The 10827-nt window shown below is 60.2% G+C and overlaps 1 long non-coding RNA gene across 1 annotated transcript; it reads right to left on the bottom strand.

Moving 5' to 3' along the window:
• Positions 1–642: 642 nt before the first annotated feature.
• Positions 643–10443, bottom strand: LOC308533655. The gene is made up of 3 exons (XR_013997109.1): positions 10312–10443; positions 2049–2121; positions 643–1003 (listed from the first exon to the last, which is right to left on the bottom strand). It is a non-coding gene; the product is annotated as an uncharacterized lncRNA (long non-coding RNA).
• Between the last annotated feature and the right edge of the window lie 384 nt (positions 10444–10827).

The raw sequence follows: 10827 nt of genomic DNA, 5'->3' as shown, positions 1-10827 counted from the left end.
GGGGCGTGGTTACGGTGTTTTGGCCACGTTCAAGCCTCGGACTAATGAAGGGACAGGGTCCTCTCACTGCCACGTGCAAGTCCCAGCTGGAGGGCAGGGCCCCCCCGGCACAATCATAGCCAACGGCTGTGGTCGTGAGCTTGACCCTATGGTCCGAACACGTGGCCCCACGTGCCTTGTGCTAGAGTTCGGGTGCATGTAGTTGAGTGGGGTTGGAACTCACGAGAATGCTGTGAACAACGTGATCGCGCCCCTGCTTTGCCCCGTGGCATCTGCTACAAAATAGACACGGCTTATGGGCACTGCCGTTGTCTCCTCTTCAGGGAGGAGCGTCCCACCGAGACCCAGCTCCATTCTCTTGTCTGTCTTTCCTTAATCCTTTCACCCCCCCCCCCCCCCGCCTCGGGGTCACCCTTGGCCGTGCTGGCGCGGCACAGTCCACATCGAATGAAGCGATCTCATTGGTGGAAACCGTGCAGGTCAGTCTACGAAAAATGACATAATCGCACGAACCCATAAAGCACTGCAGTTCCACTGTATTTTGGTCATTCGAATAGTCGTCGTCTTCAAGTTCCTGGCGCTTTTAGAAATGCCCTCTCTCAGCAAAAGGAAGGAAACCAACGAACCTGACACACTTCCGGAAGTATTTAACGATAATTTATCAGATATTCCTAGTGAGACCGAAGATGCGGGTGACTGTTTTGACGATTCCGGAGACGATTCTGCTGACAGGGAAGTTATGAGACCTGTAAGGAAGCGCAAGGTGGCGGTGCTTTCAAGCGGCTCTGACACTGACGAAGCCACTGATAATTGCTCTTCTGAAATGGACACACCACCAGCTTACAAATGTTTGAAGGTCGTGCTGGGGTCATGACATTTCCGTCTCTGTGTGACTCTGTGCCCTCTGTGACCAATCTCCTTTTTGGTGGTGAATTGTTGGAGATGTTGTGCAAAGAGCTGTCCAACCATCACGATCAAACCGCAACGAAACGCAAAACACCACCTAGAACACCAACGTGGTCTCCGGTTACACAGAAGGACATCGAGAACTTCTTGGCCTAATTATTCTGATGGGTCAAACAAGAAAAGATAGCTGGAAAGACTGTTGGTCAACAGATCCTTTGATAGGTACCCCTATATTTCCACAGACAATGAGTCGCCATAGATTTGAGCAAATATGGACATTCTGGCATTTCAATGATAACGCCAAAATGGACAGTCACTCAGGGAGACTTTTCTTTTTTTAAAAAAAATATATTTTATTGATTTTTTACAGAGAGGAAGGGAGAGGGATAGAGAGTTAGAAACATCGATGAGAGAGAAACATCGATCAGCTGCCTCCTGCACACTCCCCACTGGGGATGTGCCCGCAACCAAGGTCCATGCCCCTGACCGGAATTGGACCTGGGACCCTTCAGTCCGCAGGCCGATGCTCTATCCACTGAGCCAAACCGGTCAGGGCACCGGGGAGACATTTCAAGATCCAACCTGTGCTGGATTATTTCCTGCATAAATTTCGAACAATATACAAACCAAAGCAACATTGTCTTTGGACGAGGGAATGATTCCATGGAGAGGACGTTTAAAATTTCGCACGTACAACCCAGGGAAAATAACAAAATACGGTTTACTTGTTCGGATGGTGTGCGAGAGTGACACCGGCTGTATCTGCAATATGGAGATATACGCTGCTGAAGGAAGGAAATTGCAAGAAACTTCTTTCAGTCCTTGGACTCTATCTTGGCATCTGGCACCATATTTACCAGGATAATTATTACAATGCCACATCTACTGCTGAATTGCTGCTACAGAACAAAACTAGAGTCTGTGGGACTATTAGGGAGAGTAGAGGTTTATCGCCAAATTTGGAAATGAAAACATCAAGAATGAAGAAAGGTGACCTAATATTTTCCAGAAAAGGCGATATTCTTCTCCTAGCATGGGAAGACAAGCGGGTTGTCCGAATGATATCAACGACCCATGACACTTCTGTCTCGGCAACAGGAAAGAAAAAATAGAAAAACGGGAGAGAATATTGGAAAACCTACCTGCATCACGGAATACAATGCCCACATGAAAGGCGTTGGCCGTGCGGATCAGTTCCTTTCGTGTTGTTCCATTCTAAGGAAAACGATGAAATGGACAAAAAAAGCAGTGCTGTACCTTATAAACTGTGGGCTTTTCAACTCATTTAGAGCGTACAACGTCCTCCATCCACAAGCAAAAGTGAAGTATGAACAGTTTCTGCTATCGGTGGCGAGAGACTGGATAACGGATGACAATAAGGAAGGCTCTCCGGACCCAGAGACAAATCTGTCCAGCCCTTCCCCTGGGGGTGCAAGGAGAGCACCTCGTAAAGATCCACCCAGAAGGTTGTCAGGTGACATGGAGCAGCATGAACCTACGTGTATTCCAGCGAGTGGAAAGAAAACATTTCCTACGAGTGTGTGCCGCCCACGGAAAAAGGAGCGAACCTAGATATTTATGTAAATTTGGTTTGGTCCCTCTTCATAGAGGAAAGTGTTTTACGCAGTACCATCCGCTAAAAAAGTACTAGGAACTTCAATTGTTTTTGTAAATAAAAATGCTATAATTATTGAAAAACAACACCTAAAGTGCATTATGATCTGTAGTTATGATGATTTAAATAACGTGCAGTTTGCCCCAAAACGTCCGGTCCCTGGCGTATGTCTTAGGGATTTCTATGTGGTATGCAGTGTGTTAAGGTGTCTGGTGTGAGGCCAGCAGGCCCAGGACATGGGGCTGAAGGCAGCCTGGGTGGTGTCCTCGAGGCCTCAGCAGGTGCTGCCTCCAGGGTGGCCGGGGAGCTGAGCCTGGAAGTCTGGGGAGGGCGTCTGTGCAGCTGGTACCGACATGGGGGTGGCAGATGGAGCTGCTGCTTATGAGGCGCCTACTGTGTGCCAGATGCTGCTGCCTGTCATCAGCCGCTTTCCCAGGACCTGCCAGCAGGTGCTGTGGTCCCTCCTCCAGGGAAGGGAGCGGGTGAGGGGATGGGGAGAGGCCCAGTGACCGAGGAAGGGGCAGAGCCAAGCGTGTTGGTCTGACCCCAAGGGAGGTGCTGCTGCTCTTGGCATGTGTGAGACAGACTCACTCACCCACCAGCTCACCCACCACCCACCCACCCACCCACTCATCCATCCACCCACCATCCATCCATCCATCCATCCATCCATCCATCCACCACTCAGCATTCATCCATTCACCCACTCAGCACCCACCTATCCATCAATTTGTCCATCTACCCACCCACTCACCCATTCGCCCACCCACCCACCCATCCACCCACCTACCCACCCACCCACCCACGCATCCATCTGTCAATCTGTCTATCTCCTACCCACCTAGCACCCACCTAGCTCCCACCCGTCCATCCGCCTGTTATTGGGCCAGATGATGAATTTTCACCTCAGATCGGCCTGTTCACTGCGCTCCCCGGCCGTGTCAGAGGGCTCTCTGGGCGCAGTTTCCTCATCTGTGAAATGCAGGGGGTTGACGTCGGACCTCTGCCTGTTCCAGGCTGGGGGGGTGCCCTCTCCCCCTGACCCTGAGCTCCAGGCAGGGCCGTCCAGCTCCTTCGCCAGCTCCGGAGCCCCGGGGCCCAGCCCGCCTGCTGCCTCCTTCCCTGCGCGTCTGTCCCTCGTCACCACTCAGGCCTTTCCCGCAGCTCCCACCCCTGGGCTGTCTCCGCCATCCCTCCCCCGTCGTCCCAGTGCGGGTCCACCGGGAGCCTGCTTGGCCTCTTCCTGGCTCCGTGCTCGCTCTGGGCCTCGGTTTACCCGCCTGCGAGAAGGGGGGTGCCGCCTCAGCAGGTGGTTGGGAGGGTCAGTGAGGGCCTGGCCCCCGGCTCGGCTGCTACCTTGACGACAACCCCACTGGTTGGGGGCTGGGCTCGGGTCCGGGGTCCGAGGTCTCAGAAGCCAGTCCCCCTCAGCAGGCCCCACGGGGCTCTGGCAGCTGGGGGTCATGGGCTGTGCGGCGTGATTGATGACAGTGGACGTGAGGTGGGCAGGTCCGCGGGGGGACGTCCAGCATGGCCACCCGGCTCCCTCCTGTGCTGGGCCCTGACCTCGGGCCACTGCTCTTGCCTCCCAGGGGAAGCTCCCACTCACATGCAGGCACACACAACACACACACACACACACACGTGTGGATGTGTGCACACGCACAGGCCAGGGTCTTGCTCATCCTGTCATGTGCACAAACCTTTCACACACATGCACAGGCATGCAGACACACATCCCACAGGAGCGGTGGCTCTCCTGTCACATGTACACACACACACATGCACGCACGCACACACACGCACACGCGCACACACACACACACACACACACACACCCAGGCCCAGCCTCTGAAACATCCCTGGTCCCCTCGCTGTGGGATGCTGGCCAGTGGCTCCCCGCACCTTTGTCCTGAGCCACGCCTTCAGGATGGAGGAGGGGCCGGGGCTGGGAAGCAGCACGTACCCCACCCCCCCACCCCCCTCACCTCTGCTGGGCCGAGGTGGTGGGGGACTCCTGGGGGACCAGTCACCCTGCCGTGCCATTTCCTATCACCAGCTCCAGGCTGCGGAGCTGGAGGGGAGCCCTCGGAGGGCAGATCCCCGCCCCCCCCCCCTTCAGAGCCAGGCGCCGGGAAGGAGTGGGCCCAGCCCTGGGCACCGGTGATGCTCCCCGCTGGAGGCCAAGCTGCCGGAAACCGACTCTAATTAAAACAGAATTAATCCTCCCAGCTACCTGCTATCTGCAGGCGCACGAGCAACGCGTGCTGCTGCTAATGAATGTTATCACGGATTCGCCGTATTTACATAAGCAGATAGAATTCACCGGCTTTGGAGGAGCTGAAGGGGAAACAAAAAAAAGTTATTTACGTTAAAAATAAATTAATTGCCTTGATCCTCTCTCTTGTGTTCTAATCACAGAGTTGCAGGGGCGGCCTGGGGCGGGGCCTTCTGTGAGGAGCTGGGCGAGACGTGGAAAATCCCACCCAGAGCGCGTGCAGGGGAGGACTGCCGTCCATGGCGAGGCGGCTGACGTGACCCTTATCTGCAGCTTCCGCCGTGGGGTGTTTGTCACCAGTTACACTGACTCTAAACCCACCTTCACGTCTTGAAAAGTTCCCGGCAGGTTCATCCATCCCAGTGACTGCCCGGCCCGCGAGACGCTGTGGCCTCGGCCCGCGAACCACAGGGTTTCGGGTTCGATTCCCGGTCAAGGGCGTGTAACTGGGCGGCAGATTTGATACCCCGTCCCTGTCGGGGTGCGTGCGGGCGGCAACCAATGGATGTGTCTTTCTCACACCGATGTTTCTCCCTCCCTCCCTGCTTTCCACTCTCTCTAAGAAAATCAATGGGAAAAATATCCTCAGGTGAGGATTCATAAAAATGAATGAATGAATCATAGTGGCTGCTCTGGCGTTCGGCACATCTGGGCGAGGTTGAGTCCGGCTGGTGCCTGAGCCTCTGTGACTTCCCTGGGGTCCTCGGGGGGCAGAGCAGCTGAGTGCATGGCCATAGGGAGCCAGCGGGCAGGGCTGTCCCCGCAGGTCTGGCCGGGACCCGCTGGGCCGGCTCTGGGCTGGGGGCGATGACGGCTCCGCAGTCCTAACAGCTGTCGCCGCCTGGGATGCGTGCAGTGTCACCGAGGGTTGGGGCAGGGGGCAGCCTGGCTCTGCCCGCACCCAGCGCCAGGCCTCAGGGAAGCCGCCCCGCCCCACCTGTGTGCCTCGGTTTCCACATGGGTCACACGGAGATGCTTGTCCCACGCGCCTGGGGGCTGGGAGGTGGCGCACACCGGGAGGCTCCCACCAGCCACGGGCAGGGCAGCCGCTCCGGGACCCCAGGCTCCTCATCTCCCACATGGAGGAGACCTGGCCGGGACCCGCCAGCAGGCGAGTCTGGCCTCAAACGTCACCTGGGCCCTGAGGCCAGGGCGTGACAGGGCCTGCGTGGGCGTTGGGCGAGAAAGGACCCTTTCTTTCAGGGGAGGAAGTCTGCCTGACTTTGAAGAGCTATGCCTGCCCGCGGCCGCCCAGCACAGAGAGCAGCTGTGCAGAGTCTGAAAGAGTTTCCTCCCCCCAAAGCGCTCGGGGGTGCTTCTCCCTCCGTGAATGGAGGAAAGAAATGGTGCTGAGTAGCGAGTAATTACCCAAATTGAGGCGGAAATCAGTCGTGAAAGGGAGAGAAAGGAAGAGGCCCAGCCAGGAAACGTCCCCTCCCCCGGGCCTTCGCCTGGGCCCCACCTGTTGCCCCGTCTGCCCAGCCTGCCCGCTGCCTCCAGGCTGGCCCCCAGGATTGCCATGGCCCATGACCACACCCTGCACCGTCCTGGGGCAGTGGCTACGGGGAGCCGCCCTGCCCTGTTCGGTGTGTAGGTGTCCCGGCTGACTTGAGGCGGGGGAGACTTCCTAGGTGACCCGGCCCCAGCAGGTCCCCCCCCCCCCCCCCCCCCGCACCTGAGGGTCTCTGGGGTCGGGCGCCACCTTCTGCAGCCTGACAGAAGCTCAGAGAGCCACGAGATGGTTGACTAGCTGGGCGAGTTCACTCCTCACAAACGCGCCGTCCATTTAATGGGCGTGGAAAAGCAGGAAGTGGCCTGGCTTCTTCAGAGCCTGAGGCTCCAGGCCCGCAGTGCCGGGCTCTGGGCCCGCAGCGGGGATTTTAAGACTTCACTTTTTTATTTTTTTAGAGCAGGTTTGGGTTTACAACACGCTTTGAGCGGAAGGTAGAGGTTTCCCAGGCGCCCGGGGCCCCTCACACGCACAGCCTGCCCTGTCTCTGCGGCGATACACTTGTTACGACCCATGAACCTGTGCCCACACATTGCAGCCACCGAGTCGCGTTCCACAGCCGGGGTCCCTCTGCGGGCCCTGCTCTGTGGGTTTGGACAAATGACCAAGGACGTGAACCCGCCATTACAGTAGCACGCAGGGGTCCCACAGCCCCCCAACCTCTGCCTGGCTGCGCTGGGACCGCGGGGGAAGGGCCGGCCCAGGGCTCGCACTCAGTTGGTGCTCCATCAAGGCTTGCGCCGAGCACTGCGCTTGGATTTGGGGTGGGCCTGGGCCTGTTGCCCGGCATTGCCCTGCAGGAGGCTGGGACCTGAGGCTGGGGAGGGCCCGCAGGGGCTGCCGGCAGAGCCAGGGGGGGCACAGGGGGGCACAGGGGGGGCACGGTGCTCAGCTGCGCTCACGGTGACACTTGGAAGGAGGCAGGCCTGGGCTCACTTAGCATGTGAGTGCCGCCAGCGCCAGCGCGTGCTCCCCGGGCCAGCGGACGCCTTCGCGCCATCAGCTGGGCGGCAGCAGCTGCCAGGGAATGTGCAGGCAGGGCCGGGGCTCCCGTGGGATGCTCACCGCCCAGCTTCCTCCTCCTGCCCCGGGAGCGGGGGCGGGGGGGGCGCGGACATCCCTGGACCCTGAACACCCCCCCACACTACATGTTGGGTCAGAGCTGATATCCCAACCCTGGACCCCCCCCCCCCCCCGCCCAGCTGTCATTCTAGTCTTCCCTGTGACACCCCAGCCACCTCACTCCGAACCTGGCCGGCCTCCCCCGTGGGCCGGGTTGTGTGTGTGTGTGTGTGTGTGGGGGGGGTGCCTGAGCGAAACACCCGGAGCCTCTGGTCCCCAGTGCTGTGCAGCGGGAGGGAGGGAGCCGAGCGGCTGGCAGGGAGATCTGTCTGACCTTTGCCTTGGCGGCCGGTCGCCTGGGCTGCGGGTGCCAGGTGGCTGGCCCGTCCAGCCCCCAGGGAGTCTCCCTAAGCCGTCGCTACGGTTACGTGCGGATCCTGGGCCACTGGGCGGACCTCAATGGCCTGCGAGCGGCCCAGAGAACCACCGTCCGGGAACGCGGCCTCGAAGGCTTCCTCTGGCGTCAGTGCTGGTGAAGGGGGGGCCCTACTTCTCGCTCAGGGTGCTTGGGCGGCGCACCCCACAGTTCTCCTGGGAATAGCCACCACGCCCTGAGTTTATTGGTCTGAGGTTTGGGACCAGGGCCTGGCATGGTTCTCGCCAGTCATGCTGAGCCAGGAAATGCCAGGGCAGCCCTTCCTGTTGACCCGCCCCCTGGGGAGCCGCCCCCAGTGCCGGGCGAGGCGACGGCTGCCTTCTCTGCTGGGCGGCCGCAGAGGGCCGGGATGCCTCCCTCCTGGGCTCTGGCCCTGCTTCGGCCGATGGTGCGGGAGCCAGTGAGGCTTGCCAAGGGCCTGAATGCTGGGCCGTGCCCTGCCTGGCAGCCCTTGGGGACCCAGGAACTGCCACTGTGAGTGACACTTGGCCCAGGGGCCTCCGGGACCCTGGGGACAGCCGGCCAGATGCCAGCTGTGGGAGTGAGGCGGGTGCGTGCATGTGCACCTGTACCCGTCAGCCCGGCTGGCATCGTGCGGACCAGAGAGGACCCTGCCAGCCGGGCCCTGTCCCAACGGCCAACCCACAGCATTGTGGCCGGATAAATGACTATTGTCTGAGGCACCTTCGTTTGGGCCGTTGTTACGCGGCAGCAGCTAACCGGTACACGGTGCCCGATCCCGTCACTGCTCGGAGAGCCCTCACGGTGGCAGCGTTGGGCTCCCTGTGGGGAAGTGGGAGAGAACCCACTCAGAGGCAGGAAGGCGTGGATCAGACCCTGGTGGGCCCGCCCCTGGCCTGGGCGTGTCCCTTCGCGGCTCCGAGGCTCAGGTGGAGAACGAGGATGGAAATATGGGCTTCTTCTCAGGCTCATTGGCGACGGAACATCCCTGAGGAATTTACCATCTTAGCCGAGGCCCCCACAGGAAATGGGAGCCAGCGTCCTTCTAGCTGGGCTGAGAACCTCCTGCCCACACCCTGCCCCCTGCACGCTGCAGGACCACGTGCTGGGGGATGCTGCTCCCCCGTTATTTCTGGGAATATTCTCATTCATTGTTCAACTTGGCATTTATTGTGGACGTTCCAAGAGCAGTCAAGCAAGATAAATGTGCATGTGCAGCCCCCACGGCAGCTCGCCTCCCCTGGCTGCGGCTTCCATCCTCGGCCAGGGCAGGAGGCGGTTGGCGGGAGCTGCCGGCCCGGGAGCCACAAGCTGCTGCAGGGAGATAAAGCCCTTGGACCGGATGTGAGCACCGCGCCCTGGGGCCCATGTGTGGCTGTGCCAGGCTGCCTGGCAATGCGGCACCCCGGCCCCTGAGCAGTCGGTGCCACCTGGCTCAGGATCAATGCCTTGGGCTTGTCGCTGTCACTATTGCTTTTGTGCCCTTACCTCTGGCCTCGTTTCCCTTCCTGTCCGACGGGGTGAGACACTGCTGCTTGCACTGGGCGGGCCCATGAGCATGGCCTTGCCGCCTTCTCTGGCTGCCCTGCCCCCTGAGCTATGGGCTCTACGATGCCCCTTGAGTGAGGCCCTGGGTGCGTCCTGCTTCCTGGGCCCTGTGCTGGGGCCACGGCGGGGCTGGCCCACAACGGTCCTTCTAGGGAGAAGGGCCCACACGGGAGTCTGCATTAGGGACGTGCCTCCCACTGAGGGAACTGGGGCTCGAGAGGCAGACAGTCCGGCGGGGGGCCCAGTGGTGGCAGCCGGAAGGTTCTGGGTGTCTGTGGGCCTCACACTCTGTCTCCATCACAGGGAGTGTCCTGCGCCTGCAGGCGCCCACATTGGCCTGAGCTTGTGCCAGTGCCTGAGCACAATGAGGCATCGTGGCTGCAGCTGGGCCCGGAGGGTGGGACAGACAGGTGTGTGCCTGTGAGTCTGGGACGCGGTTCCTCTCCTTCCCAGCTGCCTCCGTGGCTCTGGTCCATCCCACACCAGGGAGGAACCCTCTGTGGCCCAACGACAGGCTCCCCGGGTGGAGAAGGTAATCCAGGGCCAGGAGGCTCACTACCTCACAGACCACCCACTGCCTTTACATCTCGCTGATCTGTGAGCAGGTCTTTCCTGAGGCTGAGCCAAGCCACACTCCTCTCCCTGCCCCTGGCTCTGCCCCCGGGAGCCCCCAGATGGCCCTGCCCCGGGCTCTCCTGTGATGAGCCTCCTCCGGGTCACCTGCCTCCAGGCGTGATCAGCTGAAGGCCCAGCCCTGCCCTCAAGGAGGCTCCTGATTTCACCAGCACCTTCCTTCACCCACCCACTCTCTCAGGCTGGGGCTCGTGGTGATGAAAATGTGCTTGTACACACACACCCCACACAGGCACATGCACAGACACAGACATGCAAACACATTGGCATGGCACCTGCATGCAAGTACAAACACATACACACACAGACAGACACACATAGACCCAGCACACACATGCAGGTGCGCACACATGCACACGCACCTCGGTGTGGAACACAGCTGGTGGCCATGGAGAGCCCGGAGCAGCCCCAGGTGCCAGTCACGTGTGCTGCCTCCTTCGGGGGGAGGGGTCCCTGCAGCTGCCCCGCCCGTCCCTTGTGGCCCGGCCTGAACATTCCCCCGGGAGATGCCGCCGCCGCCTGCACCAGCTGGCCGTTCATTGGCTGCCAAGGGCTCCCGGGGACAGGCCGGGCCTCCTAACCTCCGGGTGGCTCTCCCAGGCCCTCGCCAAGCCCGGGCTGGCACAGGCTGGCAGCTGATGTGTTTATTTGCCCGGCGGGGGCGAGCTCGCAGGCTCGGCGGTAATTGGTACATTTTGTAAGCAATCATCTCCTGGCACCTTCTGCCGCAACGTGTGGGCTGCCCGTTCGCGTTAGTCACGGCCCGCGGCCAGGCCCCTGCCTGACAGCCTCATTTCTCTCCCCGGAAAGGACGCAGCCACTCTGGCCCTTAATGGCGTGATCCGTTATCCCGGGCACACTGCTCTCTCCCGGCACGA

The sequence above is a fragment of the Myotis nattereri genome (genome assembly GCF_964212035.1).
Source record: "Myotis nattereri genome assembly, chromosome: 17".
NCBI lineage: Eukaryota > Metazoa > Chordata > Mammalia > Chiroptera > Vespertilionidae > Myotis > Myotis nattereri.
Note: the sequence above shows the minus strand (reverse complement) of the source record. Positions and strands in the feature narration are given on the sequence as shown.